Here is a 20,658-nt window from a genome sequence, read left to right as displayed (position 1 = left end):
GGACTAGCCACATTTTAAGTATTCACCAGTCACATGGGACTAATGCCTATTTGATTTAAAAATGAGGCTCTAGAACAGATGAGAAATTGCATCTTGGCCAGGCAGCAATTGGTAAGGCACTCCTAGCTCACATCCCAGTCCTCGATATTTCAGCAGAGCTACGATGGTGTCTGCTTTGAGAATATCAGGCAGATAATCAAAATATTCATATGAAAGTCCAAGCAATAAAAAAGAGCATTTTGAATAATATCTACTACACTTTAAGCTCCACAAAAGTCAGGACTGAGCCTGTGTTACTCATTGTTCTATGTGTAATGACTGATTGAATGAATAAGTATATTTGAGATATTTTTACATTCTTTTTTTGTTCACAGAGTCTCTAAAATCTGATGTGTATTTCACACTTATAGTACATTTCCAGTCTGACTACTTACATTTTGTGGGCTTAATAGCCACAAGTGGCTAGTGACTACTGTGTTAGACAGGAGAGATCTAGATTGTTGGGATACAAGACTGACTCTGTCATCAACATTGGTCACCAGATGGGTGACCCAGGGCAAGTTATTTTATTTCTCTTTTATTGTTTGCCAAATTCTCTGAAGGCATGAGTTCCAACTTAAAGTTCTGTGAGTCACTTTATATAAAAAAAGTAAAACAAAACAAAACAGCAGTGATATCTGATGTCCATACCTAATCCCAGACCCACTTAAAACAGCCATCTTTATTACTATTTCAAATAATTTGGCTAATGGAAATGGTATACATCTTTATTTGCCTTCCACATATTCCTCCAAATGTACAAATACACATGCCACAAGAATACATAGCTAGAAGCACTGAGAGGAGTTCAAGACACAACATAACTGGGCTTTTCAGTAACTACAACTTGGCCTGTTTTCTGGTAGCTGAGGTGGATGGCACAGAAACTTGCTGACAAGCCAGACTCTCTTGGTAGGGCATGAGATGGCCTGGTAGGGAGTGGGTGATTCTAATTTGGCTTCTGACTAGATACTTAACTGCCAAGCAAAGCAGACAGAGTCTAAATTTAAAAAGGAAACTTAAATGTCAGGACCAAGACTATTGTCCATCGTGATGCAAATTGTGCTCTGCACAAGGCTGCCCAAGCCAGAGAGAGAGTTGGGAGATCTTCTCTGTATGATACCCAGTGTACTCCTCTGCGAGCTTGTGTTCACCTGGAGGGAGAGGTGCCTTCTGAAATTTTGTTCAAGGGCACTTCATGGGCCATCACCAGCCCTACTAAGGACCTAAGCAGGCTGTATTCAACATCCGAGCTATGGCTAGAAGGAAGAACTCCCTGTCCGGCTAAGCCACAAAAAATACAACAGTAATAAAAAGAAATCAGTTCGCAACAAAGGTCTAAAATATGGACGCTTTTATATATCTAAATTTTTGCCTGAATGGGTATTATTCCTTTCTAGGAAGTAAAATAAAAGGGGAAAAAGATGGTGAAACTCTGCAAATACATGTATAAGAACAGACTGAAAATATAATTGTAATTCTCCATTAACATTTTTTGCTTGCGTGATATATCAAAACTTTTTTTCCTTCAATTTTAAATCATTCTGTTTAAAAAGGGAGGTCATAGCACAGAGAGTCTTTAGGGCAGTGGAACGTCTCTGTATGATGCTAAAATGGTGGGTATATTCTACATTTGTCCAAATCCATAGAATGTATGACACCAAGAATGAACCGTCATGTAAATGCGGACTTTGGGTGATGATGTGTCAAGGAAAGTTCATTAATTATAACATACGTACCACTCTGGTGGGAGATGCTGATCATGGGGGAGGTTAAGCATGTGCGGGGGCAGGGAGTATACAGGAAATCTCTATTTCCCACTCTGTTTTGCAGTGAACCTAAAACTGTGCTAGAAATAAAGTCTATTTTTAAAAAAAGTAAAGTCAGGACATGAGTTTGCCATCTTTATGATGCTGAGTATGGTAGAATCATCCACAGCTTCACATTCCAAGATAAAATATTTCTGTCATCCTCAGCACCCTGCACAAGTAACTCCACTCTAATTACTAGCATTTCAAGTATGCTGGCCCAGAAACTTTATCAATCATATGAGGAATAACTTCTAAAGGTATTTAGGAGTGTTTGCTTTTTAAATTCTTCCTCAGTATGGTTATACTGCCTGGGAGGTGGAAGGATGGCTGCCCCCTATGCATACACACTAGCTTCAATCACCTGTGTCTCATCCCATCAGTCAGGAAGTAGGAGCGAGTCAGGAAGTAGGAGCTAGTTCCACTCCATCTGTTTATGGATTCTACCTTTTCTCTTTCTTCTCTCACCTTTACCATTGAGCAGTTTTAGGCCTAAGCCAATTCAGCTGTTCAGCTCCATCACAAGACCCAGTTTATGTTAACTCATTTAGGAGACCAGGAGTGGTTTGAGGAGAGGAAAGCCTTATGGCTTGTTACATTTTGAGAAGAATGCAAAATGGTAAGTGTCATGAGATGGCAACTATGTAAAAATGAATGAATATGCATGTGGGTAAAGGATAGAAGGTAATTAGAAATTAAAACAATTTTGGTATGGTGTTAAGAATAAAGATTCAGTTATTTTCTTTTTCAAGTTTTTAAAATATTGTGTTATTCCACATTTTGATTTTTTTTTTCCTTTTGGAAAATGACCCCACCAACATGCCAAAACTCACCCACCCACTTGAACCTAAATGGAATATAGTCAGCCCTCCCTGACTGTGGGTTCCACGTGTGTGGATTCAGCCAACCCTGAATTGAAAATATTCAGGAGAGAAAAATAGATGGTTGCATCTGTACTGAACATGTACAGACTTTTGTTCTTGTCATTATTCCCTAAACAATACAGTATAGCAGCCATTTACATAGGATTTACATTGTTTTAGGCATTTGTATTAGTCTGTTCTCGTGCTGCTAATAAAGACTTACCTGATACTGAGTAATTTATAAAGGAAAGAGGTTTAATGGACTCACAGTTCTACATGGCTGGGGAGGCCTCAAAATTATGGCAGAAGATGAGAGAAGAGCAAAGGGACAGCTTACATGCAGGCAAGAGGGCATATGCAGGGGAACTCTCCTTTTCAAACTATCAGATCTTGTGAGACTTATTCACTACCATGAGAACAGCATCAGAAAAACCTGCCCCCATGATTCACTTACCTCCCACCAGGTCGCTCCCATGACATGGGAATTACTACAATTCAAGATGAGATTTGTGTGGGGACACAGAGCCAAATCATATCAGTATTATAAATAATCTAGAAATGATTAAAGTATGCAGACGATGTGTGTGGGTTATATGCAAATACTATACTGGTTTATATCAGGGACTTGAACATTCACGGATTTTGGTTTCCACAGGGGTCCTGGAACCAATCCCCCACCAATAACAAGGGATGGCCATGTTTTACATGAGTAGCAATGAACATAAAGTAATAAAGTAGCAAAATTCATGTGCATTTTTGTTGGTTCAGAGCAGGCAAAGACTGACGGTTTCTCACACTTTATCAGAATCCTAGTTTTATTCTGCAGACACAAGGGAACACAGAGACTAAATGTCATTGGGTTACTAGAGGGGGATGCCAAAGAATCTAGTTCCAATAAGGGTGAGTGGTTGAAACCCTGGCCAAGTTACATCTACTTCTCAAGTATGTCGAAAGAACCCACAGTCATTCTAATTTCACTGCCTCTGGCTAGAAATTTATGTTTCAACAATTCAGATGGGACACTCAATTCAGAGTATGGCATTTTCATAGTATATGAAGGAGAAGTAAAGTAAGACAATTTCCCTCAACTTACTTCAGTAGGAGCTTTGAAAAAATGGAGTCAGCGCTTATGTCAGAGGACATACATGTTTCCTCAGGCTCACTCGGGTACTCTGAGTGTCTGACCAGATCTGGGATGCTGTTGGGGATGTCAACTGGCACTTGATACTCAAGTCAAAACTGGTGGTCAAGGGCAATGAGAGACCCATAGGCAGTGGTCACTAAAGCTATAGATGCCCAGCCTGTGAGCTACAGGTGCCCAGCTGCCTTCATGTGAGCAAATAGTGATTTGATGAAGATGTGAGCCTTGCTCTACATTTAATTTTCAACTTTCATAAAGACTGTTGGATATTTAATAATAATCATGTTGCTTTGATACAACTAGACTGAGGCACAGTTTCAATCAAATTATTTTGTGAAATGAAAATGACTGTAGTGCCATTTTCTTGATAATAAACTACGATAAAATATAGTATTTATAAAATGTAGAAATTTTTTGAAAAGTAATTTTTAAATGCCCCGCATTCCACAGATAACTTCTTTCAAAAAATGGTCATATTGCATGTGTGTGTGTGTGTGAATGTGTGTGTATACATTTGCACTTTTTTTAAACAAAATGGGTTTGTAATATACAGACAGAATCAACAACTTCTCATGGGAATAAATATATATCATAATTTTTGTGCATAACTATAAGTCACATTTTATAGATGTATTTAATGAATCCCATTTTGGTTATTGACAATTTTTCATCATTCAACTTCAATGATTTTGAAACCATAGTTCAAACTTTTATAAAACCAGTTTGAATATTGCTTAAAAAATACCTTTAAAATGTTCCACATTGTGTGATGAAGAGAAATGTTTGATGTGGGGGAGAAAAATACTTATTTCAAGTAAAAATGTATGTTATTTTTTATTTTTCTTTTAATTGGAAGAGAATAGGAAAGGGGAACATAATGCCATGTTTTGCTGAAACATTTTAAGTCAGCCCTGAAAATGAAATGTGGTTTTGAGGGAAGTCAAAAGCCCTTGAATGTCATCTTCTGGCCACCCCAGCTCACCTCTAAATTCTTCAAGTTGGTTTTGAGTCAGTCGCTTGTCCTATGTATTTATTTCTTGCACTATAAGAAGAGATAATAATAATTTGTCTACTCTACTTGGTTATAATAAGGTCCAGGTGATACAATGAATGTGGTAATACATTGGACACTCTAAAGCACTACTTACATATTATTCATATAACCATTATTTATTTATAATTCCATATGATCAGATAACTGGAGGAATCTGATGAACCTACTACTATTGATATTTTCTTGCAATGTGTTTGTAGGAAATTGATTATATTTTTTACAGATAAAGCAAGCTCATTTTCACGTTAACCAGAAGTACCCATTAAAGTCTCAATCACAGGTTAACCCTTGTTTCCTACTTAGAACACCATTTGTTTTTATTGCCATATCATATGGTTTGGCTGTGTCCCCACCCAAATCTCATCTGGAATTCCCACATGTTGTGGGATGGACGTGGTGGGAGGTAATTGAATCACGGGGGCAGGTCTTTCTCATGGTGTTCTCATGATAGTGAATAAGCCTTACAAGATCTGGCAGTTTTAAAAGGGGGAGTTTCCCTGCAGGAGCTCTCTCTTTTTGGCAGCTGCCATCCATATAAGATGTGACTTGCTCCTCCTTGCCTTCCACCATGATGGTGAGGCTTCACCAGCCATGCGGAACTATAAGTCCAATTAAACCTCTTTGTTTTGTAAATTGCTTGGTCTACAGTATGTCTTTATCAGCAGCATGAAAATGGACGAATACACTGTATAACAAATTACTATAAATGTAATGACTTAAAACAATTCTTATTGATTAACTCACAGTTACGTAAATCAGAAGTTCAGGTATGATGTGATTGAGTTCTCTGCTCAGGGTCTTGAAACTGAAATCAAGATGGTGGTTGAACTGTGCTTCTTTCTGTAAATTTTGGGGAAGAGCAAACTTACAAGCTGATTCAGATCATCAACCATATTTAGTCTGTTGCAGTTACAGGAATGAGGTCCCTCTTTCTTTGCTGTCAGCTGTGGGCCACTTAGCTCATAGAGACCATCCTGGCCATATGATCCCTCCACCTCAAAGCCAGCAGAATTTCCTTGGGCCAGCTCCCTCTCACACTTGAAGTTTCTGACTTTCTCTGTCTCTGACCACAAGACCCAGATTTAATGGCCTTATGTAATTAGGTCAGGGCAACCTAGATAATATCCCTACTTTAAGGTTGACTGATTTGGAACCGTAGTGTCATCTGTGAAATCCCTTTACAGCAACACTTGGATTCATGGCTGCTTGATCGATAAGAGAAGTCGTGTGTTCTTGGGAGTATCTTTGAATTCTGCCTAATATGTACCTGAAAGCCAAAGCTCTCTTCCAATGATTCACAGGACTGCTCTTTCCCTTTGATAAAAAAAGAAACCCTCCAGTGTAAAAGTCATTTGAAAGATAAAATGCTAGGGTGCTTCGAGATCACATTTCAATACCAAGGCTCTAATTTCATGACAATAGCTATGTTCCTTTCTTTTATCGATCCTAAGAGAATATGTTTAGAAGTCAAGCATACCAAGTTTGAATCATGCTTTTACCACTTCTCCTGAGTTGAGTGACATGCTGAACCTGTTTGATTCTCTTTGCCATCTATAAATGGTAATAATTCTACCTACTTTACAAGGTGATTGTGACTATTAAAGAAGAATATGTGTGCATATAAACACATCTTACTATAGCACCAGCATGTAAGTGCAAAATAAATAGTAATCTTAACATTGTTTCAGCGGGGAGGTTTATATTATTATCCAGTGTGGAGGCTTTCGTTATTGTCTGATTTGAAGTATTTTCTTCTCTTGGTGTTTTAAAATTAAGTCCACCATCCAGCAGAAGGTATGATTCTGCCCTTTTTGTACTTTTACTGAAAGTCTTTTCCCATAATAATATCATTATTAATGAATACGCTATGTATAACTTCAGTTTTCTTGAGGAATAATAGGTCTAAAGTTTTCAAACTTCAAATAAAAGGTTTCTTCCCCCTAAATAAATGTTTATTTCCATCTCTACACTTGATCTTAGCCAAAAGGCTGAGAAGCAAATTTTTTCTTTCCATCTCTATGCAAATATTTATTCTTTGATTTTAAGGTCCCAATGCTAAATTTAAAAAACACATTTAGCTTTAGATAAAATTCAGCAAATACATCTGATGATAAAAATCTGTGCTGTTTTCATTGGAGGCCCTTGGAATGTGGTCAAATATCCTTTAAAGCATAAACAATAATTACAAATTGCATTTAGCATATTAGAAAACTGGGTGGGCAAGGTGTGTTTCATGTCTCCTGAGAACCAAGGGACAAAATTAAGATGAAGACCAGGCAGAGCTCCTGAGTTACTCCCATTATTTTAGCAAATGTTGGGCCAAGAAAATGAGGCAGTATAACCAATTCATAACTTTGTTGCATCATAAAATTTTTGAAAGCCAATATATCCAAACAGTTAACTCATCTGGGCAAATTATTTGGGGCAACAGCTTATTAAGCAATTCCTTTATTAAGACTCACTTTAAGACCTTCACCTCACTGAACTATTATAATATGAACTTTGCTGAATCCTACTCAATTCCCTGCTTTGAAAGATTCAACTTATACCACTTGAGACCTGACCCCAAAGCCCTGGAAATATCCTCTTTTACCTATTCCTTCTGAGACACTAAGATGTAGTCAAGGTTATCCTCTTTGCTGCTACTGTAGGTTTAATAAAATTAGCTTTGCTTAGTCAATAGATTTTTTTGGTTGGTTTTCTAGGGGAACTCAACTGTTGAAAGTAATTATCATATATATCTTTTATAGTCTAGAAAAAACATTATTAAAGAAAATAAGTCATCTAATAGCACCCCCCCACACACACTCTGGCTTCAGAATGAACTGTACTATAGACATTTTGGAGCACATACAATGGAAGCCCTTTTTTTTCTTTATTCTTTCTTGACACAATATCAGATCTTTTTATTGTCATCAAGTAGTCAGTGAGAGAGTTCAAACTGAGGTGAGATCATCATGTATTTTTAAGACTTTTAATTATATGGAATATTTTGTCATATTGAATATAGGCACTATCACATGTTCATGAAAACCTTCAAGTTTTAGTTTAAGTTCTTTATGAATGAGGGTCATATAGTGTATTTTATATGTCCACAGAATCTTGTATATAACGAACTAAACAAATTCTGGTTGTTGGATTAGGAGTTTAAGGACCAATTTAAGGTCACTCCCCTTTTAAAAATTATCTGAAAAAAATGCGTATTTTGTCTTACTTATTTCACATCCTGGGTGACCCTAAGCAGAAAATAACTCCATGTCATACCAACAATAGCCAAGAAGCTTTAAATATACATAGTGATCAGGTTTGGGCCACTTAAATTACTTTTTACAAGTCCTCTGGAAATAGAAGTTATTTGAAAGAAACACTGTAAGTCGAGGTGACAGCGAATTGTTCATAAATTGTGCATGTGAAATGCCAAAGGAAGCAGCAGAAACATTTTTACTAACCAAACAGCAAATATCACATCATTTGGGGGAACAAGCCTCGTTTATTCAATGTGCTGCTTTGTAAACATAGCACAAAGATTTCAATCTATGAAATGGGATAGCTGATGATAACTTTCATGAAACACAAATGAGAGTTTTTACATAATAAATAGAATAATTAGGACTCAAATCAAGTTAACTTCTTATCTGGCTTCGGTATTAACTATCTGTGTGGTTGGGAGTAAGTAATGCAATCTATTAAATCTTCAATTTTATAGTCTATTAACTGCAAATTAACAATGCCTGCCATATTTATCTCACAGTGATTTTGTAGAATTGAGCAAGATAGAATCATACCATTTGGGGACTGAACAGTAGTTAAGGCTTATTTAGTCCAACTAAGTATGGAAACATGCTTTGAAGAAGAAAGTTTAGTACCATATATATGGTAACTTCTGATTTTTAACTCATTCTGAAACTATTCTTCCAAATATTTATGTATTTTTCCCAATCAAGGTGCTTATCTGTACATTTGCACCACTCGGCCTGGTACCTGGTATTTATTATGCATTCACACTATAAATTTTTTCAGTCTAAATGAATAATTAAGTAAAAAAATTATTTATCTTCGATGGATAGACTGGCTCACTTTTCTCCTGTTTTACTCTTATATGTGTTAATTTGGTTTACATATTCATAAGTTGGATATGATGTTCTTTTTCTACCCCTCTCAGGTATTATGATAATTGAGGTGAAAATAGGAATTGATCATAAGAAAAATCTCTTGCTGGAAGCTGGTAACATAAGTTGCTATCGAGATTTTCTAAAAGTGTAATGAAACAGTAGGCCAGAGGGAGCAAGTAACCATGAATAGTGGGATTTGTTCAGAGAGCTAAGGGTTCATGCCTTTATGTACTAATTTTTTCAACTAACAAACCTTGCAGGTATAGTCTTATAAAAGGTATTGCAATACTTTCTCGTATTGCTGATTACATAATGCCTTACAAATATACCTCAATGGCTTTATCTATCTTAATATCAATATTGTGAAGTCTGTGGGTGCCTCTATTAGGGTAAACTGAGTTATTGAGAGTTATTTGACACTACCCTAAATGACTCTAAACTAGGTGCATATGAGTTTTAAAAATAATTTCCCCATGTTTTCCTTTATTTTTTTTTGGATACCAATATACTTGGCTGTAGCATTTATTTTTCTTCCTTCTATTTCCTACAGACTTGAAAACTAGATAACTAAGATTGTAGAACATACATAATATTCAAAAGATAATGATTGGTATTCTAAGAGTATCAGCCACATGCTATTGTTTCATTGGGTTTGGCTGATCAGTCTTTTAAAATTCATTCACTTATTCACTATTTGCCACATGTCTGGGCACTTTACTGGAGACAGGGGTAGGAAGATTATATAGGACACGTATTTCTAGATACATGAAGTTGCTGGATTTACACTCTAATTAAAAAAAGATGTTACTTTATGGTCTAAAGGAAATACTGTGATCTAGGTTAGCAACTACTTTATTTTTATTTTTGAGATGGAGTCTCACTCTGTTGCCCAGGTTGGAGTGCAGTGGTGCCATCTCAGTTCACTGCAACCTCCACCTCCCGGGTTCAAGTGATTCTCCTGCCTCAGCCTCTTGAGTAGCTGGGACTACAGGTGCACACCACCATGTCTGTCTAAATTTTGTATTTTTAGTAGAGACAGGGTTTCACCATGTTGGTCGGGCTGGTCTCGAGCTCCTGACCTCAAGTGATCCACCCGCCTTGGCCTCTCAAAGTGCTGGGATTACAGGCGTGGTCTACCGCGCCTGACCTAGGTTAGCAACTACTTTAAATTCAGTTAAAATTTGCAACTGCAAGGTAATAGTCTCTAATCTATTTGAGTGTTAGTTCCTGCTTCATAGTCACATCAGGTACATTATATTATAATCAGAGTTAATTCTGTGTCCCATTATCTATGTATGAGTTGCTATGAATTCAACCTCCTTTCTCACTGAGAAAAATTAAATGAAATTTCGTGTATAGAATCCAGCTCAATATAAGGAAGAACTTTCTAACAATTTGAGTTTCTCAAAATTGGAACGTACTGATTTGCTCATTAGCTTTGCTTTTTTATGTATACTTACCATCTCTGTCTGTCTCTCTCTCTCTCTCTCTCCGTATATATATATATAAAAAACTTGTAGTCAAGTAATACCTTCAGTGTATCCTATGAACCAATGTGAAACAAGTTACCTTCTAATATTTATTTAAGCTGTTGATTTAAATGTATTCAAATGCAGGATTTTAAAGTTATTCTTAGATGTTAATTTATTTCAGGTCAGTATTTACTTCACTGAGAATATAGTTAATATTGATTATCTCACCAATGTAATTCCACATTTATTCCAATTTTATGTTCCTGCTTGAACTAGAATCCTTTTGATGTTTTTTATTCTAATTATTAAGTCTTTACAGAACAGGTGAAGGAGGGAATCTTCTATCAGTTTCTTGTAGACACCTCTCCAAGTTGATTTCTCCAGAATGTAGTCATCTAACAGTGCATGTACCTCATAATATTATTGTCTAACTAAAACACCACTATCTCAGTGGTGTATTTTCAGAGTATTTGTCAAATAATTTCCTGAAACCAAGATACTCTATGGCAATAAAATCACTATTATTAACCACTTTCTCACAGAACTAAATGAAGTTTATTTGTCATGACCAAACCATTTTGATCTTTTAGTTACTCTTTGATAAATTTCCATGGTAGTTTTGCCTTTAGGCTAATTATTTCTGAGAAAGAGATAGGTCAGTGAGTGGGAGCATTTGATGCTTCCAAGGAAAGAAAGTTATAAAAAAAGAAAAGAAAAGACCTCTCTTTTGACATGGTAATTGTGCAAAACTTCAGAAGACCAGGAAGGGTCTTTCTGAAGGGTTGGGAAGCAATCGATTCTTACATACCATTATAAAATCTCATGCTCATTTTCACATTCATTTATCAACACTGCATGCATTGAATCATTAGGTAGAAGGAGATGGAGTAGGACTATGTGTATGAGGGAGGAGGATGGTGAAATGAGGTCCAAATGACCATGTTAGAAGGAAAGAAAAGTGGACTTTTAGAGGACACATTGAGTGATCAGAATCGTCGTCCCTGATTTTAGCATTCCTAATTTCTAGTAAGTCACATTTCCTTCTTTCTTTTGGCATACTTTTTAGTAGCAAATCTTTCACCATTGCAAAAAATATGATGAATGCAAACAATGTAGCAGAGTGGATGAGGATGGGTATCCTTATCAAACTATAAGGCCACTTGAAGTTTTAAACTAACCTCATGTAATGTTCTAGTTTTGGAAGATGTCACTGGGTCTCTAATGAAATAAGTTTGCCAGGCTTCTAACAAGATTTTTCTCTTTCCCAAAGCAACACTCTGAATAATCAATGAAGCCTTTCCTTGATTTCTTTTCTTGTTTTTTTCTTTTTTTTTTTTTTCAGTTCTTCTTTATTTTTTTAGTCAATGAGCTCAGCCCTAAATGAAAGCTGGAGTTGTATGAACTGAATCGGCTGGAAATAGTAGCTGAAAGGCATGCAAATCAAAGCTGGCAAGTTCAGCTCTTCCGTTCTTGAAGGAGTAACTAACTTCAATCCAAATGGCTTCCTGGGCAATTGTTTGATTATTCTAGGGTTTTGTTCCTGGTATGGAACCAGGCATTAATAACCTATTTTTTGCCAGTTAAACCAAGAAAATACACATCTCATCTTTACCTTGCAGTGCCTTAGTACCCATGTGGACACTTCCTAGCAGTGTGGGAACTGTGAGGAAAGGGATTTTACATCATTTGTGGAGATAGGAGTGGAGGGGGTAGCCTTCAGGCTCTTTGATATTTCCTGCTCCACTCTAGCCTAGCACACGGCCTAAATTACAGACAGTGAAGAAACTAGGAGCTCTGGAAATCAAATAGCCTCATCCTCATTCACTTTGGTACCTATGCTAAGGGCCAGGACTTCTATTTTTGTGGGAGATACATATGTCTCCATACACACACATACACACCCACATTTTCTGGAGTAGAAATTATTTGCAATTTTGCTTTTGGAAATTATTTGCCTCCAACTAATTTACTTTTAGTTCATCACTAAGTATATTGAAAAATCCTTGCAAAGAGAGAAAATCTAATCTAAAGATGACTTTCAAATATAGCAAACTTTCTGATTGTTAAATATCATACTTTATTAAATTAATGTGATGCTTTGTGATGTAGCCCTTTTTAATTGCATTATCAATTCAATTATTGGTATTTTCTTGTTTTAGTTACATCACTTTTTTTTTCTTTGTATCTCAAATATTTTTGATGGCCTCCAAAAAGCCTAAGGTGCTGGCTGCTCTATTATGGCTGATGGATAAAGTGGACATGATGAGGGAGCAAGTTCCTGACTCTGTGTTCTGCCTCTGTGCTACTGCTTGTACACCTGTCTCCTCATGTTCTAGTTCAGAATAATAAATTATCAGTCACCTATGTAAAGTTTGTATATGATTATGCTAAAATATTAAAAACTCTCTGGATATATTTTATATACACGTTAGCTAAGAAACAGGACCTTAATGTCATGGTATGCATTTCATTCTGTTGAGGTTTTACAGAGCTCACACTTTTGTAAGAATACATAGCTTCTCTAAAAACAAAAGTGATAGCTCTCTTCTGCCACACAGTTAATGTTATGATAGGCAGAACATTAAATACAGACTTTCTGAATGTTGTAATCACTGATATTTTCTCTTCACATGAGCTTCTGAAAGTTTAAAGCCAAATGCAGGGTGAGTCATTATAAATAGATTTGAGTAAATAACAGGTAGTTTGTATTTTGACCTTACTGTTTAATTTTATGATTGAGAGCACAGGTGTAGTTTGGTATTAAGCAGGCCTGAGGTCAAACCCTGTTTGTAACATTTTGTAATCTTAGGCAAGTTACTTAAATTCTCTAACTCACATTTTCCTCACCTGAAAAATTGAAATAATGTTGATTACTTTCTAAAGTTATTGTGAAAATGAAAGTTAGAAATAAAGCTCTTAGCATAGGCAAAGTCTTTAATACATATTGATTATTAAATGTTCCTATTCTTATTTCCCTTGGTCTTTATTTTTTTTTTATTTTAAATTGTTCTAGAGTGCATATATATCTTTAAAAAGTGTCTTAAACACCTATTTGAAGAATTTGGGCTATAAATAAATGAAATAAGTCAACAAGCAAATAATTACCAAATATTGAATTTTTTTTATCCTTAAAGAAATTGTGGTTTAGAAGAGTTTCTCCAACTTTCATGTGCAGAAATAAGAGTTCACCTGGGGATCTTAATCTGGTCAAAATGGAAATTCTCATTCAAAAGTGCTGGAGTAACACTTGAGAGTCTGCATTTCTAACAAGCACCTGGGTGAGGCCCACACTTCTGACCCTGCCCTGAGAGTGGCCTTGCATAGGGATTCTGAAGAGAGGTGTGGATATCATCCTCAGAGCTTTATAAAAGACACAGTAGCTGATTTTGCTCCTTGAACTCCTTGAATCATAAATGAAAGCAGTGAGATGGTCTCTTATATCTTTCTCTTTTATGAGTAAAAGCTTTATTGCTTTAACCAAAATCTGGAAGAATCACATAGGATTCTATTTCTAAGTTGTGTGTGGTTTTTTTTTTTTTTTCTGTCCTTTTGAATGATGCCAGGCCCCTTAGTTGGCACTTGGTCCCTTGACTCTTGGACAGTCTTTTCCCTTATATTCTATGAGCTCCTGTAGACTTTCATTAGGTCATGTGGCATATTTATTAGGCTGTTCTAACATAACTTGGCTGAATCCCACAGGCTATCCAGTAGCCAAGAAATAGTCTCTAGACCAACGTTATCTTAAATGAATGTTTCTGAGACGGCTATGAGATCTTTTAACTTCACAATTTCATTAAAACTCTTCTCATTAAGGTTATTAGTGACTTTTTATTGCTAATCCCTATGGAGAACCTCTCTGAAGAATTTGGCCTTGGTCTGCGTTCTTATTTTTTTGAAAATTTCCTTTTTTTTTTTTTTTTGAGACAGAGTCTTGCTCTGTTGCCCAGGCTGGAGTGCAGTGGCACGATCTCGGCTCACTGCAGCCTCTGCCTCCTGGGTTGAACTGATTCTTGGGCCTCAGCCTTCCAAGTAGCTGGGATTACAGGCACGTGCCACCATACCCAGCTATTTTTTTTTTTTTTGTATTTTTAGTAGAGACAGGGTTTTGCTATATTGGCCAGGCTGGTCTTGAGCTCCTGGCCTCAAGTGATCCACCCGCCGCGGCCTCCCAAATTCTGTTTGCTATCTTTGCTTGTGTCTTATTACTCTTCTGGCTGCTACCCCTAATTCCCCTAATTCACTTATATAAGAACTAGAATTCCCGCCTCTTGCTTACTTCTTCAGTCCTTGCTCTATGTCTTCTTATTCTATCGTGTCCTTGGGCAATATCAAATCCTCCTACTTACTCAAATACATTTTGACAAAGCTTTAATTTCTATCTCCAGACTAGAGCTCTCTTCCAGATCCATATCTACCAACTACTTCAACCCAGATGTCCTACTGGCACCTTAAATTAAATATATCCAAACAGAACTTTACTACCTTTCCTTAACTTTACTTACTTATTTAAGCCATAATTATTAGTATTAAAAGTAGAGAGAGTAAAAGAATACAAGTAATTAGATTTTCTAAGAATTAAATCACATGTAACATAAGTCAGATGCTTGGACTATTTTCCTTAGTATAGCTCATAGCATACATTACTTAGGGAACTGTTTATGAACCCATATTCTATATGTTGACAACTTATCTCTGGATTGAGGATCAGAATTCTGGGAGATATCCTAGATTTCTCCTTTCATCAAATATTCAATTAATTTGATAAGTCCAATAAGTTTATCTCCTAAAAAAATTAACTTATTTTCTTCTCAGCAACTTTTTTCAAAGTCACAGTTTAAGTCTGTAATGTTTGACCTGTACTATGTCAAGTGGCCCTCTGTCAGCCTGTCTGGCTTTCGCCTCATCAACCACCACTCACTCTGCTTATTGCCTGCTGAGTGTTCTTTCAGAAATTCACATCTAATAGTGGCCTTTCTTCGTTCAAAATTCTTCATGGATCCATATTTCTTAAAATATAGCGTCACTAAATTTTTTACATAACCCTTGTATATGACAAGAAAGAAACATAAGCTAAGTCTTTTCTACCTCTATAGTCTATTTCTTATTTCCAATTTTTCTCATGGATGCTCCAGCAATACTTAACTAATTGTTGACTTCTGAAATAGATCACACTTACTCAAATCCACATCTTTTTCTGAAAGTTCTTCCTCTTCTAACTTAATCTGCTAAGTTAGACTAAACTCAAAATTATGCTCCTCTGGAAGCTTTTCTTAAGTTCTATGAACATACTTGCGTAATTATTAAATTCCAATTTAAAAGAAAATTTTAATACAGCACTTTTCTAATTTTAGTGCATCTTAATTTCATCAGGAAACAGTATTGAGTTTGATCAAATATTTTTACTGTAACTGATTAGATGACCATGCAATTTTTCTCCATTATTTCAGTATTGTATTAAAGTGGTAAAATACATGGACATTCAATTGTTAAATCAACCTTGCATCCTAGAGTAAACATCACTAGTTATGATTTATTAGCTTTAGTTTTGCATTTGTTGGACTTGCTTTAATAATATTTTTTAAAGATTTTATTGTTTATGTTTATTAGGATATTGGTATACAATTTCTTGTAATGTGTTTTCAGGTTTTGGTATCAGGTCAGGTTCATTCATACTGAGTTTTTTCTACTCATGTGAATTTCTCAGTTTGTTTTTAAACTTCAGATTATGAGTCTGGATTGGCCTGTTTCTTTATTATTATTGTTGTTGTTTTGAGATGGAGTCTCACTTTGTCACTTTGCTGGAGTGCAATTGTGTGATCTCAGCTCACTGCAACCTCTACCTCTTGGGTTCAAGCAATCAAGCAATTCTCCTGCCTCAGCTTCCCGAGTAGCTGGGATTACAGGTGTGTGCTACCATGCCTGGCTGATTTTTTGTAATTTTAGTAGAGATGGGGTGTCGCCATGTTGGCTAGGTTGGTTTCAAGCTCCGACTTCAAGTGATCCACCTGCTTTGGCCTCCCAAAGTGCTGGGATTACAGGTGCGAGCCACCCTGCCCAGCCAAGTTAATCCTTGTATTTTGAAAGTTTGTTGTTTGCAAATCCATTTGATAGTGTTATGTTTTTTGGATCAATATAAACCTTTCTAATTATAAAATAACCCTCTTTATTTTGTTAATTCTATTTTGAAGTCTAAATTGACTAATACTGCTATACCTACACCATCTTTCTTATGATAACTATTTATGTGAAATAACTTCTTCCATCCTTTAAGATTCAACCTTCTAGAAAATATGTATATTTAAAACAGATCTCTTCTAGAAAGCATACAATTGGGTCTTGCTTGTTTATCTAATTTAAAAATCTGGCTTTCTGATTAGTAGTCATTTTTTAAAAAATGAATTTATGGTTAACATTTTAGTTTATATCATGCAACATGTTGTTGCATCTATCTGTCTATCTAGATTTATATTTTTTGGCTGGGAATGGTGGCTTATGCCTGTAATCCAAGCACTTTGGGAGGCTTAGCCAGAAGGATCACTTGAACCCAGGAGTTTGAGACCAGCTTCAGCAGCATAGTGGTACCTTGTCTATATGAAAAATAGAAAAATTAACCAAGTATGGTGACATGTGCCTGTAGTCCCAGCTACTTGAGAGGCTGAGGTGGGAGGATTGTTTGAACCTGAGAGGTTAAGGCTGCAGTGAGCCATGATCATGCCACTGCACTCCATCCTGGGTGGCAGACTGAAACCTTGTCTCAAAAAAATTGTTTTTCTTGCTTGAGATAACATTATTTGACTATTCTACAATTTATTCATCAATTTACCTGTTGATAGACATTTTGGCTATTACAAATAAAGCAAGCTGCTATAAACATTTGTGTATGCCTTAGAGTAGACCTAAATTTTCATTTTTCTTGGGAAAAGTGGCTGGGTTGTATGATAGGTGTATTTTAATATGCTTAAAGGAAAGTCTAAAATGTTCTCAATACTGGTTGCAATGATTTTATAGTCCTACCAGCAAAGTATGAGAGTTAAAGTTCCACATTTTTGACAACACTTGGTTTGGTCGGTCTGTAAGTTTTGGTTGGTTGAGTGGGCTACATAGTGGTATCATATTGAAGTTTTCCTAATAGTGCTGGGCATCTTTTCATGTCCTCATTTGCCATCTGAGTATCTTCTTTGATAAAGTGTCCAGTTTTTTGCCCATAATTTTTATTAAGTGTTCTTATGACTACTGAGTTGTAACTATTCTTGATATGTTATAGATAAAATTCATTTGACAGATACATATTTTGTAAACATATAGTTATATAATTTATATATGTGTACTCACCTTGAATCCTGTAGCATTAATAAACTCACTTATCAATTCTGGTAGTTTTTTTAGTGATTCCATTGAATTGTAAATAAAATACTATTTCATTAAGGCTCTGATAATTCTAAGTATCAAATTGAGAAAACTGGTACAGCTTTTCAGACACAATCAAACTTTACTGAGTAAATATTTTCTGTGATTTTTTTTTTCTGTTAAAAGCAATAATTGTGAAGCAAGTCCACTGTGCACTGGTATACATCCAAGAAGAGGACTCTAAACACTTCACCAATACCATGCACCAGTATCAGTCAATTGCATGAGTCTGGTGAAACAAAACACTCACACAAGTGAAGCAAAGCAACTATATTACTCACAGATAGGCAGCAAGGGACAATAGATGCCTGGAATGAATGGCAAGCCAGGCCCCCAACCTCATGAAAACTGCCCAAGGCAGTTGAAGTCTTATGTATATGTGCCCCATATCACACTGCGGCTGAGGGTCCCTCAAAACCCATTTCACCCTGGTTTTATATCCAGGGGTAACTGGAATTTCCGAGCTAAAGCATTGCAGCATATCCTTTTCTAAGAGGGTTGGGAACAGAGCCTGGACTGTTCTAATAGTTTCTCTTTATCTCAGGGCGCTGCATTCTCAGCACATTCTGCAGTTGCTCTTGAACTACATTAGAGAAAGGAGGAAGATCTGGGTCTCTGGGGTCATCCAGGGACTTGTCTTGCAATAATCGATTCCTTTTCTGGCACAAATTTCATAGTCTGTAACAGATCAATTAACAAATTTAGATTCATCTTCAAAATTCTCACTTCCTGGATGGGCACTTTCATTAGGTGTTTGACCTTTGTTGGAGAGGTTTTTCTCTGAGTTGGGGCTTGATGCTGACCTGAGACATTTCTGCCTCACACACATAACCAAGAGCAGCCATGCAATAGCTATTTGTTACTTCCTCCCAAATACACAATAATGTGGGACACTCTTCATTTGCTTAGTTGTATGGCAGTGAATTTGAAAATCTGCATGCTGTTTTGTTAATTACGTTTTTAATTGAGTCACTTCTTCTGAACAAATAAAGCCACCAGTTATTAGAAATGCCACCTGAAGTCAGTAGCTAATAAAGCTATACTGAGTTGTTTCAGAAGTGTACGAAAATGTGGTGGAATCATGGCAGAAGTACCTTTTAATTTGAAACTGAGATCTCTACAATTTTATATGTGGTTTCTTACTGAGTTAGGCTGAATGATTATGGATTTGTGTTTTTAGTCAACGTGGGGCATTTATTTGCAACGTGCCAATACTAGAGAGTCTTGCCTTCAGAACTCAATTCAATTTGCCAATACAGACAATTGTTTTTAAAGATTTACTGCCAAAAATTGAGAAGTGTCCTTTTAATTTCCCACAAGAGATTTTGGCAAGAATATTGTCATAAACACTTTGCTTTTAGTTACAGCATTTTTATATCTTGCACAAAGACGTGGTATATAATCTTATTGTCTCAACCCTCTTAATGAGCCTGTAATCTTGTAGGGTTTCTAACATCATATGTAATTCCCATCTGTATCTCCCTCATAACTTGGGATATTATCTTGTGATACTATCTTCGTAGGTGGTCTATGAAATAGTTGCTGATACTAATGATAATCCCAGGGCTTCAGCTCATCTGTACTATACTTTCTTCTTTTATTACTAAACTGACCTATATACTTGCATTGTTCTCTTGATTTCTCACCTGAAACTTTGGCTTATTCTATTTCTTCCACTGGAAATGCTTTCCATTCTAGATTTACTTATCAAAGTCTAAACCATCTTAAAAGGCTGCATTATCACCCTCTGTGAGAAGCTGCCTCTGACATTTTTGGGGGGAGATATACATTTCTTCACCTCCCCTCTCTTCCTCAAAGAACCACAAAGGCTACCATTCGATGGAGAACCGAATGTATGTCCCACAGGATGCCAGGCATTTTATATGTTATCTCACTGTACTCTTCAAACAAATTATAAGCGTGCATATTAAAACTCTGCGTTTCCATAGATGAGGATACTGACAGCAAAAGAAATCGACTACTTTGCCTACATATAAGTGATGAAGCCAGTGTGAAAAATTCTGACTTCAAAACCTTTTCCCTTTCCACCATATTAAAATAGGCCTCTAATGTTCTGTCATAAATTCTTCATGATTATAATCATACTTGTTAGGCATGTGTTTGATCTTTGATGACAAGATGAAATCATTTCAGACTTTATAAAGTATAGAATAGTTAACTATAAAATTTCTATTTTTAGATATAATTTCACAAATATTTTTGAGTACCTTAATGTGAGCAAGGCATCTTTCATACTAATAATAGATTTCATATTTACATCAGCATCTGTGAGGCATTTTTCCTATTCTATCTTTTAAGAAAATACTGTTCTGATGAGAACACATGGACACAGGGAGGGGAACATCACACACCAGGGCCTGTCGGGGGGTAGGGGCCTAGGGGAGGGACAACATTAGGAGAAATACCTAATCTAGATGACTGGTTGATGGGTGCAGCAAAGCACCATGGCACATGTATACGTAACAAAACTGCATGTTCTGCACATGCACCCCAGAACTTAAAGTATATAAGAAAAACATTGTTCTATGTCACTATTGTGTCTCTTAACTAGATAGACCTTGACATTGGGTAGACCAGTGGCTTTTAAATGTGTTTTCCTTAGCCGGGCGTGGTGGCTCACGCCTGTAATCCCAGTACTTTGAGAGGCCGAGGTGGGAGGATCATGAGGTCAGGAGACTGAGACCATCCTGGTCAACCTGGTGAAACCCCATCTCTACTAAAAATACAAAAAAATTAGCCGG

At 36.3% G+C, this 20,658-nt stretch overlaps 1 protein-coding gene and 1 non-coding gene across 3 annotated transcripts in view; one reads left to right on the top strand and one right to left on the bottom strand.

The window, feature by feature from the left end:
• The window catches only part of PTN (pleiotrophin), a 109,918-nt gene that overhangs the window by 48,780 nt on the left and 40,480 nt on the right, over positions 1 to 20,658 (top strand). The gene's annotated exons all lie outside the window — the stretch shown is intronic.
• LOC111524809 lies at positions 7,795 to 7,872 on the bottom strand. Its single transcript, XR_002725879.1, has one exon. It is a non-coding gene; the product is annotated as a small nucleolar RNA SNORD81 (small nucleolar RNA).

Source organism: Piliocolobus tephrosceles, chromosome 8 (assembly GCF_002776525.5).
Source record: "Piliocolobus tephrosceles isolate RC106 chromosome 8, ASM277652v3, whole genome shotgun sequence".
In the NCBI taxonomy this organism is placed as follows: domain Eukaryota; kingdom Metazoa; phylum Chordata; class Mammalia; order Primates; family Cercopithecidae; genus Piliocolobus; species Piliocolobus tephrosceles.
The sequence above is the reverse complement of the archived record's forward strand: the minus strand, read 5'-3'. Positions and strand labels throughout refer to the sequence as shown.